Here is a 15,317-nt window from a genome sequence, read left to right on the forward strand (position 1 = left end):
CACCAAACAGCTCCATAGTCACATACACAGCAAAGGAGAGATGTTGTTTACACCTAGTGATGTCAGTGGTATTGAGTGACATCACAGCACAGTGCTAAGGCTCCTGGGCCTGGACACAGCAGCGGCTGCAATATCTCAACGGAGAATACGTTTATATATATGTGTGTGTGTGCGCGTATATATATATATATATATATATATATATATATATATATATATTTCTCCGCCGAAATCACTTTTAAACCCATTTCCACCTTTTTTTCCCTTCTCTTCCTCTTACTTTTTTTTCACGTTTTTTTACGTTTTTCTCCTTTTCGCCTCTTTTCTGGGCGTATTATTCTTCTTTTTCTTCTTTTTTTTCGTCTAATGCATACCCCATCAGTGCAGCAATGCTTATTCAATACCGCCAGCAGATGGAGACACTGGGGGATAATTTTCTAAGGATTTATACTGATTTTTCCTGTCTGAATTTGTCGCACAGAAAGTTGCAGGCCAAATATGTGTGACATTTCTGCGACTTTAGCTTCTAGAGCATTTTTACAACATTATACATAGGTGCTGAATACATAAAAAGCGACTGTTCAGCGACAGACAAGTCGCATCGGCTGAAAGTAGGCCAGAATGTCAGTCCATGTTGGAGCAGGTTTAGATACAGTCTAAAGTATAGATCTCAAAGTCTGTGCACAGAATTTAGCAAGGGCCTCGCACCTTCTGATGCATCAGGTAGGTGCACAATAGCATAGCCTAACCCTCTGTACTTTGGTCTATATTGATGCGGGACATAGACAGCCAGCTGATGACCAATCCATTAGTGCAATGGATGGCTGGAAGCATTTGTCTTTGCCTTTGCAATACCACAGAAGCAATGCATGGTCAATGTACAGCAATGACACACCTGTGTGAACAGCCAGGAGACCCCCCCCATGTTATGTTACATAGTTACATAGTTAGTACGGTCGAAAAAAGACATATGTCCATCAAGTTCAACCAGGGAATTAAGGGGTAGGGGTGTGGCGCGATATTGGGGAAGGGATGAGATTTTATATTTCTTCATAAGCATTAATCTTATTTTGTCAATTAGGAACATTCAGCACCCACCCGCTATCAAGGCAGCTGCCTATCATGTCATGCCCTACCTGCACAGGTGTGCTGGCTACTCAAATGATCCAATTAAGGAGGCCATTTAGTCAGCAGCAGCAGAAGTCCTGTGCCTGGACGCTCCAACAGCGGCCAGACACAAGCAGAAGCAGAAGCAGCAGAAGCAGCAGCAGCACCACCTTTTGTTTTTTGGCTGCAGCAGCAGCAGCAAGGCCCACAGGGCTGGCTAGCTGGCTAGCCAGCAAGCAGGTAGCAATGAAAGTAGGAATCTTTCTTTTTAACCCTGTAAGGGGGTGGTGCACTGTACCCGAAGATACTGCCATATCGGGTCAATGCATAGGGCGACGGAAGCAAGCTTCGAAATCGGCCCCCGTTCTCAAAAATCCATTTAATATATGGTCCCCAGATAGGGGACGTATCAGATATTAAACTGATAAGAACAGATACTACACTTGATCTTAGCCAAAAGGCCGAGAAGCGATAACCGTGAAAGGGGCGGGCCCAACAAGGTCCCCTTCATGGGCACTATCACTGCTTGCTGTCAGGGAGGCTGCCAGACAATTTTCCATGCACACTCTGGGCTGGGGGGCAGTCAACCACCAGTACACACAGCAGAACCTAAACCCATACCATTATTGCTAAGCAGCAAGACAGGGGCCCATTGCACTCCCACGGGGGCCTTTTTAAATGCAATCCATAACCCGGATTTGCCAGGAACCCTTCTTACTCCTCCTACTTGCATGTGACACTGGGCTTAGGATCTGCATAGGAAACACACACACAAGCACACACCTACCTTTGTTGCCTGCAGATGCCTCCTTGGCTGTCCCCAAACGGTATCAAACCAACACCCACGGGAAGCTGTAAGCATAGAGGACATGCCTGCACCCCATTGGACTTACCTGTGTGGGTTAAATCTGGGTTATTTGACAACCTATGGCGGTGATGGTTCTGCTCAGGCAGAGCAGTGCTGATGCTCCTCATAAAGCTGTCGCTGCTGTGAAGGTTCTAGGTGACATCACAAATCCCTATGGTTACATACACAACAAAGCTGGGTTGTTGTTGTTTACACTCTGCAAGGCCTGTGGAAGTGAGTGACATCATAGCACTGTAGTTCTGAGGGTTCTAGATGGATGCAACAATCTCCTGTTGCTTCTATGAAGGCCATAATAGACGACATCACCAAACAGCTCCATAGTCACATACACAGCAAAGGAGAGATGTTGTTTACACCTAGTGATGTCAGTGGTATTGAGTGACATCACAGCACAGTGCTAAGGCTCCTGGGCCTGGACACAGCAGCGGCTGCAATATCTCAACGGAGAATACGTTTATATATATGTGTGTGTGTGCGCGTATATATATATATATATATATATATATATATATATATATATATATATTTCTCCGCCGAAATCACTTTTAAACCCATTTCCACCTTTTTTTCCCTTCTCTTCCTCTTACTTTTTTTTCACGTTTTTTTACGTTTTTCTCCTTTTCGCCTCTTTTCTGGGCGTATTATTCTTCTTTTTCTTCTTTTTTTTCGTCTAATGCATACCCCATCAGTGCAGCAATGCTTATTCAATACCGCCAGCAGATGGAGACACTGGGGGATAATTTTCTAAGGATTTATACTGATTTTTCCTGTCTGAATTTGTCGCACAGAAAGTTGCAGGCCAAATATGTGTGACATTTCTGCGACTTTAGCTTCTAGAGCATTTTTACAACATTATACATAGGTGCTGAATACATAAAAAGCGACTGTTCAGCGACAGACAAGTCGCATCGGCTGAAAGTAGGCCAGAATGTCAGTCCATGTTGGAGCAGGTTTAGATACAGTCTAAAGTATAGATCTCAAAGTCTGTGCACAGAATTTAGCAAGGGCCTCGCACCTTCTGATGCATCAGGTAGGTGCACAATAGCATAGCCTAACCCTCTGTACTTTGGTCTATATTGATGCGGGACATAGACAGCCAGCTGATGACCAATCCATTAGTGCAATGGATGGCTGGAAGCATTTGTCTTTGCCTTTGCAATACCACAGAAGCAATGCATGGTCAATGTACAGCAATGACACACCTGTGTGAACAGCCAGGAGACCCCCCCATGTTATGTTACATAGTTACATAGTTAGTACGGTCGAAAAAAGACATATGTCCATCAAGTTCAACCAGGGAATTAAGGGGTAGGGGTGTGGCGCGATATTGGGGAAGGGATGAGATTTTATATTTCTTCATAAGCATTAATCTTATTTTGTCAATTAGGAACATTCAGCACCCACCCGCTATCAAGGCAGCTGCCTATCATGTCATGCCCTACCTGCACAGGTGTGCTGGCTACTCAAATGATCCAATTAAGGAGGCCATTTAGTCAGCAGCAGCAGAAGTCCTGTGCCTGGACGCTCCAACAGCGGCCAGACACAAGCAGAAGCAGAAGCAGCAGAAGCAGCAGCAGCACCACCTTTTGTTTTTTGGCTGCAGCAGCAGCAGCAAGGCCCACAGGGCTGGCTAGCTGGCTAGCCAGCAAGCAGGTAGCAATGAAAGTAGGAATCTTTCTTTTTAACCCTGTAAGGGGGTGGTGCACTGTACCCGAAGATACTGCCATATCGGGTCAATGCATAGGGCGACGGAAGCAAGCTTCGAAATCGGCCCCCGTTCTCAAAAATCCATTTAATATATGGTCCCCAGATAGGGGACGTATCAGATATTAAACTGATAAGAACAGATACTACACTTGATCTTAGCCAAAAGGCCGAGAAGCGATAACCGTGAAAGGGGCGGGCCCAACAAGGTCCCCTTCATGGGCACTATCACTGCTTGCTGTCAGGGAGGCTGCCAGACAATTTTCCATGCACACTCTGGGCTGGGGGGCAGTCAACCACCAGTACACACAGCAGAACCTAAACCCATACCATTATTGCTAAGCAGCAAGACAGGGGCCCATTGCACTCCCACGGGGCCTTTTTAAATGCAATCCATAACCCGGATTTGCCAGGAACCCTTCTTACTCCTCCTACTTGCATGTGACACTGGGCTTAGGATCTGCATAGGAAACACACACACAAGCACACACCTACCTTTGTTGCCTGCAGATGCCTCCTTGGCTGTCCCCAAACGGTATCAAACCAACACTCACGGGAAGCTGTAAGCATAGAGGACATGCCTGCACCCCATTGGACTTACCTGTGTGGGTTAAATCCGGGTTATTTGACAACCTATGGCGGTGATGGTTCTGCTCAGGCAGAGCAGTGCTGATGCTCCTCATAAAGCTGTCGCTGCTGTGAAGGTTCTAGGTGACATCACAAATCCCTATGGTTACATACACAACAAAGCTGGGTTGTTGTTGTTTACACTCTGCAAGGCCTGTGGAAGTGAGTGACATCATAGCACTGTAGTTCTGAGGGTTCTAGATGGATGCAACAATCTCCTGTTGCTTCTATGAAGGCCATAATAGACGACATCACCAAACAGCTCCATAGTCACATACACAGCAAAGGAGAGATGTTGTTTACACCTAGTGATGTCAGTGGTATTGAGTGACATCACAGCACAGTGCTAAGGCTCCTGGGCCTGGACACAGCAGCGGCTGCAATATCTCAACGGAGAATACGTTTATATATATGTGTGTGTGTGCGCGTATATATATATATATATATATATATATATATATATATATATATATATTTCTCCGCCGAAATCACTTTTAAACCCATTTCCACCTTTTTTTCCCTTCTCTTCCTCTTACTTTTTTTTCACGTTTTTTTACGTTTTTCTCCTTTTCGCCTCTTTTCTGGGCGTATTATTCTTCTTTTTCTTCTTTTTTTTCGTCTAATGCATACCCCATCAGTGCAGCAATGCTTATTCAATACCGCCAGCAGATGGAGACACTGGGGGATAATTTTCTAAGGATTTATACTGATTTTTCCTGTCTGAATTTGTCGCACAGAAAGTTGCAGGCCAAATATGTGTGACATTTCTGCGACTTTAGCTTCTAGAGCATTTTTACAACATTATACATAGGTGCTGAATACATAAAAAGCGACTGTTCAGCGACAGACAAGTCGCATCGGCTGAAAGTAGGCCAGAATGTCAGTCCATGTTGGAGCAGGTTTAGATACAGTCTAAAGTATAGATCTCAAAGTCTGTGCACAGAATTTAGCAAGGGCCTCGCACCTTCTGATGCATCAGGTAGGTGCACAATAGCATAGCCTAACCCTCTGTACTTTGGTCTATATTGATGCGGGACATAGACAGCCAGCTGATGACCAATCCATTAGTGCAATGGATGGCTGGAAGCATTTGTCTTTGCCTTTGCAATACCACAGAAGCAATGCATGGTCAATGTACAGCAATGACACACCTGTGTGAACAGCCAGGAGACCCCCCCCATGTTATGTTACATAGTTACATAGTTAGTACGGTCGAAAAAAGACATATGTCCATCAAGTTCAACCAGGGAATTAAGGGGTAGGGGTGTGGCGCGATATTGGGGAAGGGATGAGATTTTATATTTCTTCATAAGCATTAATCTTATTTTGTCAATTAGGAACATTCAGCACCCACCCGCTATCAAGGCAGCTGCCTATCATGTCATGCCCTACCTGCACAGGTGTGCTGGCTACTCAAATGATCCAATTAAGGAGGCCATTTAGTCAGCAGCAGCAGAAGTCCTGTGCCTGGACGCTCCAACAGCGGCCAGACACAAGCAGAAGCAGAAGCAGCAGAAGCAGCAGCAGCACCACCTTTTGTTTTTTGGCTGCAGCAGCAGCAGCAAGGCCCACAGGGCTGGCTAGCTGGCTAGCCAGCAAGCAGGTAGCAATGAAAGTAGGAATCTTTCTTTTTAACCCTGTAAGGGGGTGGTGCACTGTACCCGAAGATACTGCCATATCGGGTCAATGCATAGGGCGACGGAAGCAAGCTTCGAAATCGGCCCCCGTTCTCAAAAATCCATTTAATATATGGTCCCCAGATAGGGGACGTATCAGATATTAAACTGATAAGAACAGATACTACACTTGATCTTAGCCAAAAGGCCGAGAAGCGATAACCGTGAAAGGGGCGGGCCCAACAAGGTCCCCTTCATGGGCACTATCACTGCTTGCTGTCAGGGAGGCTGCCAGACAATTTTCCATGCACACTCTGGGCTGGGGGGCAGTCAACCACCAGTACACACAGCAGAACCTAAACCCATACCATTATTGCTAAGCAGCAAGACAGGGGCCCATTGCACTCCCACGGGGCCTTTTTAAATGCAATCCATAACCCGGATTTGCCAGGAACCCTTCTTACTCCTCCTACTTGCATGTGACACTGGGCTTAGGATCTGCATAGGAAACACACACACAAGCACACACCTACCTTTGTTGCCTGCAGATGCCTCCTTGGCTGTCCCCAAACGGTATCAAACCAACACCCACGGGAAGCTGTAAGCATAGAGGACATGCCTGCACCCCATTGGACTTACCTGTGTGGGTTAAATCCGGGTTATTTGACAACCTATGGCGGTGATGGTTCTGCTCAGGCAGAGCAGTGCTGATGCTCCTCATAAAGCTGTCGCTGCTGTGAAGGTTCTAGGTGACATCACAAATCCCTATGGTTACATACACAACAAAGCTGGGTTGTTGTTGTTTACACTCTGCAAGGCCTGTGGAAGTGAGTGACATCATAGCACTGTAGTTCTGAGGGTTCTAGATGGATGCAACAATCTCCTGTTGCTTCTATGAAGGCCATAATAGACGACATCACCAAACAGCTCCATAGTCACATACACAGCAAAGGAGAGATGTTGTTTACACCTAGTGATGTCAGTGGTATTGAGTGACATCACAGCACAGTGCTAAGGCTCCTGGGCCTGGACACAGCAGCGGCTGCAATATCTCAACGGAGAATACGTTTATATATATGTGTGTGTGTGCGCGTATATATATATATATATATATATATATATATATATATATATATTTCTCCGCCGAAATCACTTTTAAACCCATTTCCACCTTTTTTTCCCTTCTCTTCCTCTTACTTTTTTTTCACGTTTTTTTACGTTTTTCTCCTTTTCGCCTCTTTTCTGGGCGTATTATTCTTCTTTTTCTTCTTTTTTTTCGTCTAATGCATACCCCATCAGTGCAGCAATGCTTATTCAATACCGCCAGCAGATGGAGACACTGGGGGATAATTTTCTAAGGATTTATACTGATTTTTCCTGTCTGAATTTGTCGCACAGAAAGTTGCAGGCCAAATATGTGTGACATTTCTGCGACTTTAGCTTCTAGAGCATTTTTACAACATTATACATAGGTGCTGAATACATAAAAAGCGACTGTTCAGCGACAGACAAGTCGCATCGGCTGAAAGTAGGCCAGAATGTCAGTCCATGTTGGAGCAGGTTTAGATACAGTCTAAAGTATAGATCTCAAAGTCTGTGCACAGAATTTAGCAAGGGCCTCGCACCTTCTGATGCATCAGGTAGGTGCACAATAGCATAGCCTAACCCTCTGTACTTTGGTCTATATTGATGCGGGACATAGACAGCCAGCTGATGACCAATCCATTAGTGCAATGGATGGCTGGAAGCATTTGTCTTTGCCTTTGCAATACCACAGAAGCAATGCATGGTCAATGTACAGCAATGACACACCTGTGTGAACAGCCAGGAGACCCCCCCCATGTTATGTTACATAGTTACATAGTTAGTACGGTCGAAAAAAGACATATGTCCATCAAGTTCAACCAGGGAATTAAGGGGTAGGGGTGTGGCGCGATATTGGGGAAGGGATGAGATTTTATATTTCTTCATAAGCATTAATCTTATTTTGTCAATTAGGAACATTCAGCACCCACCCGCTATCAAGGCAGCTGCCTATCATGTCATGCCCTACCTGCACAGGTGTGCTGGCTACTCAAATGATCCAATTAAGGAGGCCATTTAGTCAGCAGCAGCAGAAGTCCTGTGCCTGGACGCTCCAACAGCGGCCAGACACAAGCAGAAGCAGAAGCAGCAGAAGCAGCAGCAGCACCACCTTTTGTTTTTTGGCTGCAGCAGCAGCAGCAAGGCCCACAGGGCTGGCTAGCTGGCTAGCCAGCAAGCAGGTAGCAATGAAAGTAGGAATCTTTCTTTTTAACCCTGTAAGGGGGTGGTGCACTGTACCCGAAGATACTGCCATATCGGGTCAATGCATAGGGCGACGGAAGCAAGCTTCGAAATCGGCCCCCGTTCTCAAAAATCCATTTAATATATGGTCCCCAGATAGGGGACGTATCAGATATTAAACTGATAAGAACAGATACTACACTTGATCTTAGCCAAAAGGCCGAGAAGCGATAACCGTGAAAGGGGCGGGCCCAACAAGGTCCCCTTCATGGGCACTATCACTGCTTGCTGTCAGGGAGGCTGCCAGACAATTTTCCATGCACACTCTGGGCTGGGGGGCAGTCAACCACCAGTACACACAGCAGAACCTAAACCCATACCATTATTGCTAAGCAGCAAGACAGGGGCCCATTGCACTCCCACGGGGCCTTTTTAAATGCAATCCATAACCCGGATTTGCCAGGAACCCTTCTTACTCCTCCTACTTGCATGTGACACTGGGCTTAGAATCTGCATAGGAAACACACACACAAGCACACACCTACCTTTGTTGCCTGCAGATGCCTCCTTGGCTGTCCCCAAACGGTATCAAACCAACACCCACGGGAAGCTGTAAGCATAGAGGACATGCCTGCACCCCATTGGACTTACCTGTGTGGGTTAAATCCGGGTTATTTGACAACCTATGGCGGTGATGGTTCTGCTCAGGCAGAGCAGTGCTGATGCTCCTCATAAAGCTGTCGCTGCTGTGAAGGTTCTAGGTGACATCACAAATCCCTATGGTTACATACACAACAAAGCTGGGTTGTTGTTGTTTACACTCTGCAAGGCCTGTGGAAGTGAGTGACATCATAGCACTGTAGTTCTGAGGGTTCTAGATGGATGCAACAATCTCCTGTTGCTTCTATGAAGGCCATAATAGACGACATCACCAAACAGCTCCATAGTCACATACACAGCAAAGGAGAGATGTTGTTTACACCTAGTGATGTCAGTGGTATTGAGTGACATCACAGCACAGTGCTAAGGCTCCTGGGCCTGGACACAGCAGCGGCTGCAATATCTCAACGGAGAATACGTTTATATATATGTGTGTGTGTGCGCGTATATATATATATATATATATATATATATATATATATTTCTCCGCCGAAATCACTTTTAAACCCATTTCCACCTTTTTTTCCCTTCTCTTCCTCTTACTTTTTTTTCACGTTTTTTTACGTTTTTCTCCTTTTCGCCTCTTTTCTGGGCGTATTATTCTTCTTTTTCTTCTTTTTTTTCGTCTAATGCATACCCCATCAGTGCAGCAATGCTTATTCAATACCGCCAGCAGATGGAGACACTGGGGGATAATTTTCTAAGGATTTATACTGATTTTTCCTGTCTGAATTTGTCGCACAGAAAGTTGCAGGCCAAATATGTGTGACATTTCTGCGACTTTAGCTTCTAGAGCATTTTTACAACATTATACATAGGTGCTGAATACATAAAAAGCGACTGTTCAGCGACAGACAAGTCGCATCGGCTGAAAGTAGGCCAGAATGTCAGTCCATGTTGGAGCAGGTTTAGATACAGTCTAAAGTATAGATCTCAAAGTCTGTGCACAGAATTTAGCAAGGGCCTCGCACCTTCTGATGCATCAGGTAGGTGCACAATAGCATAGCCTAACCCTCTGTACTTTGGTCTATATTGATGCGGGACATAGACAGCCAGCTGATGACCAATCCATTAGTGCAATGGATGGCTGGAAGCATTTGTCTTTGCCTTTGCAATACCACAGAAGCAATGCATGGTCAATGTACAGCAATGACACACCTGTGTGAACAGCCAGGAGACCCCCCCCATGTTATGTTACATAGTTACATAGTTAGTACGGTCGAAAAAAGACATATGTCCATCAAGTTCAACCAGGGAATTAAGGGGTAGGGGTGTGGCGCGATATTGGGGAAGGGATGAGATTTTATATTTCTTCATAAGCATTAATCTTATTTTGTCAATTAGGAACATTCAGCACCCACCCGCTATCAAGGCAGCTGCCTATCATGTCATGCCCTACCTGCACAGGTGTGCTGGCTACTCAAATGATCCAATTAAGGAGGCCATTTAGTCAGCAGCAGCAGAAGTCCTGTGCCTGGACGCTCCAACAGCGGCCAGACACAAGCAGAAGCAGAAGCAGCAGAAGCAGCAGCAGCACCACCTTTTGTTTTTTGGCTGCAGCAGCAGCAGCAAGGCCCACAGGGCTGGCTAGCTGGCTAGCCAGCAAGCAGGTAGCAATGAAAGTAGGAATCTTTCTTTTTAACCCTGTAAGGGGGTGGTGCACTGTACCCGAAGATACTGCCATATCGGGTCAATGCATAGGGCGACGGAAGCAAGCTTCGAAATCGGCCCCCGTTCTCAAAAATCCATTTAATATATGGTCCCCAGATAGGGGACGTATCAGATATTAAACTGATAAGAACAGATACTACACTTGATCTTAGCCAAAAGGCCGAGAAGCGATAACCGTGAAAGGGGCGGGCCCAACAAGGTCCCCTTCATGGGCACTATCACTGCTTGCTGTCAGGGAGGCTGCCAGACAATTTTCCATGCACACTCTGGGCTGGGGGGCAGTCAACCACCAGTACACACAGCAGAACCTAAACCCATACCATTATTGCTAAGCAGCAAGACAGGGGCCCATTGCACTCCCACGGGGCCTTTTTAAATGCAATCCATAACCCGGATTTGCCAGGAACCCTTCTTACTCCTCCTACTTGCATGTGACACTGGGCTTAGGATCTGCATAGGAAACACACACACAAGCACACACCTACCTTTGTTGCCTGCAGATGCCTCCTTGGCTGTCCCCAAACGGTATCAAACCAACACCCACGGGAAGCTGTAAGCATAGAGGACATGCCTGCACCCCATTGGACTTACCTGTGTGGGTTAAATCCGGGTTATTTGACAACCTATGGCGGTGATGGTTCTGCTCAGGCAGAGCAGTGCTGATGCTCCTCATAAAGCTGTCGCTGCTGTGAAGGTTCTAGGTGACATCACAAATCCCTATGGTTACATACACAACAAAGCTGGGTTGTTGTTGTTTACATTCTGCAAGGCCTGTGGAAGTGAGTGACATCATAGCACTGTAGTTCTGAGGGTTCTAGATGGATGCAACAATCTCCTGTTGCTTCTATGAAGGCCATAATAGACGACATCACCAAACAGCTCCATAGTCACATACACAGCAAAGGAGAGATGTTGTTTACACCTAGTGATGTCAGTGGTATTGAGTGACATCACAGCACAGTGCTAAGGCTCCTGGGCCTGGACACAGCAGCGGCTGCAATATCTCAACGGAGAATACGTTTATATATATGTGTGTGTGTGCGCGTATATATATATATATATATATATATATATATATATATATATATATATATATATATTTCTCCGCCGAAATCACTTTTAAACCCATTTCCACCTTTTTTTCCCTTCTCTTCCTCTTACTTTTTTTTCACGTTTTTTTACGTTTTTCTCCTTTTCGCCTCTTTTCTGGGCGTATTATTCTTCTTTTTCTTCTTTTTTTTCGTCTAATGCATACCCCATCAGTGCAGCAATGCTTATTCAATACCGCCAGCAGATGGAGACACTGGGGGATAATTTTCTAAGGATTTATACTGATTTTTCCTGTCTGAATTTGTCGCACAGAAAGTTGCAGGCCAAATATGTGTGACATTTCTGCGACTTTAGCTTCTAGAGCATTTTTACAACATTATACATAGGTGCTGAATACATAAAAAGCGACTGTTCAGCGACAGACAAGTCGCATCGGCTGAAAGTAGGCCAGAATGTCAGTCCATGTTGGAGCAGGTTTAGATACAGTCTAAAGTATAGATCTCAAAGTCTGTGCACAGAATTTAGCAAGGGCCTCGCACCTTCTGATGCATCAGGTAGGTGCACAATAGCATAGCCTAACCCTCTGTACTTTGGTCTATATTGATGCGGGACATAGACAGCCAGCTGATGACCAATCCATTAGTGCAATGGATGGCTGGAAGCATTTGTCTTTGCCTTTGCAATACCACAGAAGCAATGCATGGTCAATGTACAGCAATGACACACCTGTGTGAACAGCCAGGAGACCCCCCCATGTTATGTTACATAGTTACATAGTTAGTACGGTCGAAAAAAGACATATGTCCATCAAGTTCAACCAGGGAATTAAGGGGTAGGGGTGTGGCGCGATATTGGGGAAGGGATGAGATTTTATATTTCTTCATAAGCATTAATCTTATTTTGTCAATTAGGAACATTCAGCACCCACCCGCTATCAAGGCAGCTGCCTATCATGTCATGCCCTACCTGCACAGGTGTGCTGGCTACTCAAATGATCCAATTAAGGAGGCCATTTAGTCAGCAGCAGCAGAAGTCCTGTGCCTGGACGCTCCAACAGCGGCCAGACACAAGCAGAAGCAGAAGCAGCAGAAGCAGCAGCAGCACCACCTTTTGTTTTTTGGCTGCAGCAGCAGCAGCAAGGCCCACAGGGCTGGCTAGCTGGCTAGCCAGCAAGCAGGTAGCAATGAAAGTAGGAATCTTTCTTTTTAACCCTGTAAGGGGGTGGTGCACTGTACCCGAAGATACTGCCATATCGGGTCAATGCATAGGGCGACGGAAGCAAGCTTCGAAATCGGCCCCCGTTCTCAAAAATCCATTTAATATATGGTCCCCAGATAGGGGACGTATCAGATATTAAACTGATAAGAACAGATACTACACTTGATCTTAGCCAAAAGGCCGAGAAGCGATAACCGTGAAAGGGGCGGGCCCAACAAGGTCCCCTTCATGGGCACTATCACTGCTTGCTGTCAGGGAGGCTGCCAGACAATTTTCCATGCACACTCTGGGCTGGGGGGCAGTCAACCACCAGTACACACAGCAGAACCTAAACCCATACCATTATTGCTAAGCAGCAAGACAGGGGCCCATTACTCCCACGGGGCCTTTTTAAATGCAATCCATAACCCGGATTTGCCAGGAACCCTTCTTACTCCTCCTACTTGCATGTGACACTGGGCTTAGGATCTGCATAGGAAACACACACACAAGCACACACCTACCTTTGTTGCCTGCAGATGCCTCCTTGGCTGTCCCCAAACGGTATCAAACCAACACCCACGGGAAGCTGTAAGCATAGAGGACATGCCTGCACCCCATTGGACTTACCTGTGTGGGTTAAATCCGGGTTATTTGACAACCTATGGCGGTGATGGTTCTGCTCAGGCAGAGCAGTGCTGATGCTCCTCATAAAGCTGTCGCTGCTGTGAAGGTTCTAGGTGACATCACAAATCCCTATGGTTACATACACAACAAAGCTGGGTTGTTGTTGTTTACACTCTGCAAGGCCTGTGGAAGTGAGTGACATCATAGCACTGTAGTTCTGAGGGTTCTAGATGGATGCAACAATCTCCTGTTGCTTCTATGAAGACCATAATAGACGACATCACCAAACAGCTCCATAGTCACATACACAGCAAAGGAGAGATGTTGTTTACACCTAGTGATGTCAGTGGTATTGAGTGACATCACAGCACAGTGCTAAGGCTCCTGGGCCTGGACACAGCAGCGGCTGCAATATCTCAACGGAGAATACGTTTATATATATGTGTGTGTGCGCGTATATATATATATATATATATATATATATATATATATATATATATTTCTCCGCCGAAATCACTTTTAAACCCATTTCCACCTTTTTTTCCCTTCTCTTCCTCTTACTTTTTTTTCACGTTTTTTTACGTTTTTCTCCTTTTCGCCTCTTTTCTGGGCGTATTATTCTTCTTTTTCTTCTTTTTTTTCGTCTAATGCATACCCCATCAGTGCAGCAATGCTTATTCAATACCGCCAGCAGATGGAGACACTGGGGGATAATTTTCTAAGGATTTATACTGATTTTTCCTGTCTGAATTTGTCGCACAGAAAGTTGCAGGCCAAATATGTGTGACATTTCTGCGACTTTAGCTTCTAGAGCATTTTTACAACATTATACATAGGTGCTGAATACATAAAAAGCGACTGTTCAGCGACAGACAAGTCGCATCGGCTGAAAGTAGGCCAGAATGTCAGTCCATGTTGGAGCAGGTTTAGATACAGTCTAAAGTATAGATCTCAAAGTCTGTGCACAGAATTTAGCAAGGGCCTCGCACCTTCTGATGCATCAGGTAGGTGCACAATAGCATAGCCTAACCCTCTGTACTTTGGTCTATATTGATGCGGGACATAGACAGCCAGCTGATGACCAATCCATTAGTGCAATGGATGGCTGGAAGCATTTGTCTTTGCCTTTGCAATACCACAGAAGCAATGCATGGTCAATGTACAGCAATGACACACCTGTGTGAACAGCCAGGAGACCCCCCCCATGTTATGTTACATAGTTACATAGTTAGTACGGTCGAAAAAAGACATATGTCCATCAAGTTCAACCAGGGAATTAAGGGGTAGGGGTGTGGCGCGATATTGGGGAAGGGATGAGATTTTATATTTCTTCATAAGCATTAATCTTATTTTGTCAATTAGGAACATTCAGCACCCACCCGCTATCAAGGCAGCTGCCTATCATGTCATGCCCTACCTGCACAGGTGTGCTGGCTACTCAAATGATCCAATTAAGGAGGCCATTTAGTCAGCAGCAGCAGAAGTCCTGTGCCTGGACGCTCCAACAGCGGCCAGACACAAGCAGAAGCAGAAGCAGCAGAAGCAGCAGCAGCACCACCTTTTGTTTTTTGGCTGCAGCAGCAGCAGCAAGGCCCACAGGGCTGGCTAGCTGGCTAGCCAGCAAGCAGGTAGCAATGAAAGTAGGAATCTTTCTTTTTAACCCTGTAAGGGGGTGGTGCACTGTACCCGAAGATACTGCCATATCGGGTCAATGCATAGGGCGACGGAAGCAAGCTTCGAAATCGGCCCCCGTTCTCAAAAATCCATTTAATATATGGTCCCCAGATAGGGGACGTATCAGATATTAAACTGATAAGAACAGATACTACACTTGATCTTAGCCAAAAGGCCGAGAAGCGTTAACCGTGAAAGGGGCGGGCCCAACAAGGTCCCCTTCATGGGCACTATCACTGCTTGCTGTCAGG

The 15,317-nt window shown here is 45.7% G+C and overlaps 7 non-coding genes across 7 annotated transcripts; all 7 read right to left on the minus strand.

Annotated features, from left to right (window-relative positions):
- Nucleotides 1-1,389: 1,389 nt before the first annotated feature.
- LOC130351263 (U2 spliceosomal RNA) lies at nucleotides 1,390-1,580 on the minus strand. Its single transcript, XR_008888002.1, has one exon. It is a non-coding gene; the product is annotated as a U2 spliceosomal RNA (small nuclear RNA).
- A 2,090-nt stretch (nucleotides 1,581-3,670) lies between these two features.
- On the minus strand, nucleotides 3,671-3,861 carry LOC130351264 (U2 spliceosomal RNA). Its single transcript, XR_008888003.1, has one exon. It is a non-coding gene; the product is annotated as a U2 spliceosomal RNA (small nuclear RNA).
- Nucleotides 3,862-5,951: 2,090 nt separating this feature from the next.
- On the minus strand, nucleotides 5,952-6,142 carry LOC130351265 (U2 spliceosomal RNA). Its single transcript, XR_008888004.1, has one exon. It is a non-coding gene; the product is annotated as a U2 spliceosomal RNA (small nuclear RNA).
- A 2,086-nt stretch (nucleotides 6,143-8,228) lies between these two features.
- On the minus strand, nucleotides 8,229-8,419 carry LOC130351266 (U2 spliceosomal RNA). Its single transcript, XR_008888005.1, has one exon. It is a non-coding gene; the product is annotated as a U2 spliceosomal RNA (small nuclear RNA).
- Nucleotides 8,420-10,499: 2,080 nt separating this feature from the next.
- LOC130351267 (U2 spliceosomal RNA) lies at nucleotides 10,500-10,690 on the minus strand. The gene has a single exon (XR_008888006.1). It is a non-coding gene; the product is annotated as a U2 spliceosomal RNA (small nuclear RNA).
- A 2,097-nt stretch (nucleotides 10,691-12,787) lies between these two features.
- LOC130351268 (U2 spliceosomal RNA) lies at nucleotides 12,788-12,978 on the minus strand. Its single transcript, XR_008888007.1, has one exon. It is a non-coding gene; the product is annotated as a U2 spliceosomal RNA (small nuclear RNA).
- Nucleotides 12,979-15,062: 2,084 nt separating this feature from the next.
- On the minus strand, nucleotides 15,063-15,253 carry LOC130351297 (U2 spliceosomal RNA). The gene has a single exon (XR_008888033.1). It is a non-coding gene; the product is annotated as a U2 spliceosomal RNA (small nuclear RNA).
- Between the last annotated feature and the right edge of the window lie 64 nt (nucleotides 15,254-15,317).

The sequence above is a fragment of the Hyla sarda genome, unplaced genomic scaffold, assembly GCF_029499605.1.
Source record: "Hyla sarda isolate aHylSar1 unplaced genomic scaffold, aHylSar1.hap1 scaffold_966, whole genome shotgun sequence".
In the NCBI taxonomy this organism is placed as follows: domain Eukaryota; kingdom Metazoa; phylum Chordata; class Amphibia; order Anura; family Hylidae; genus Hyla; species Hyla sarda.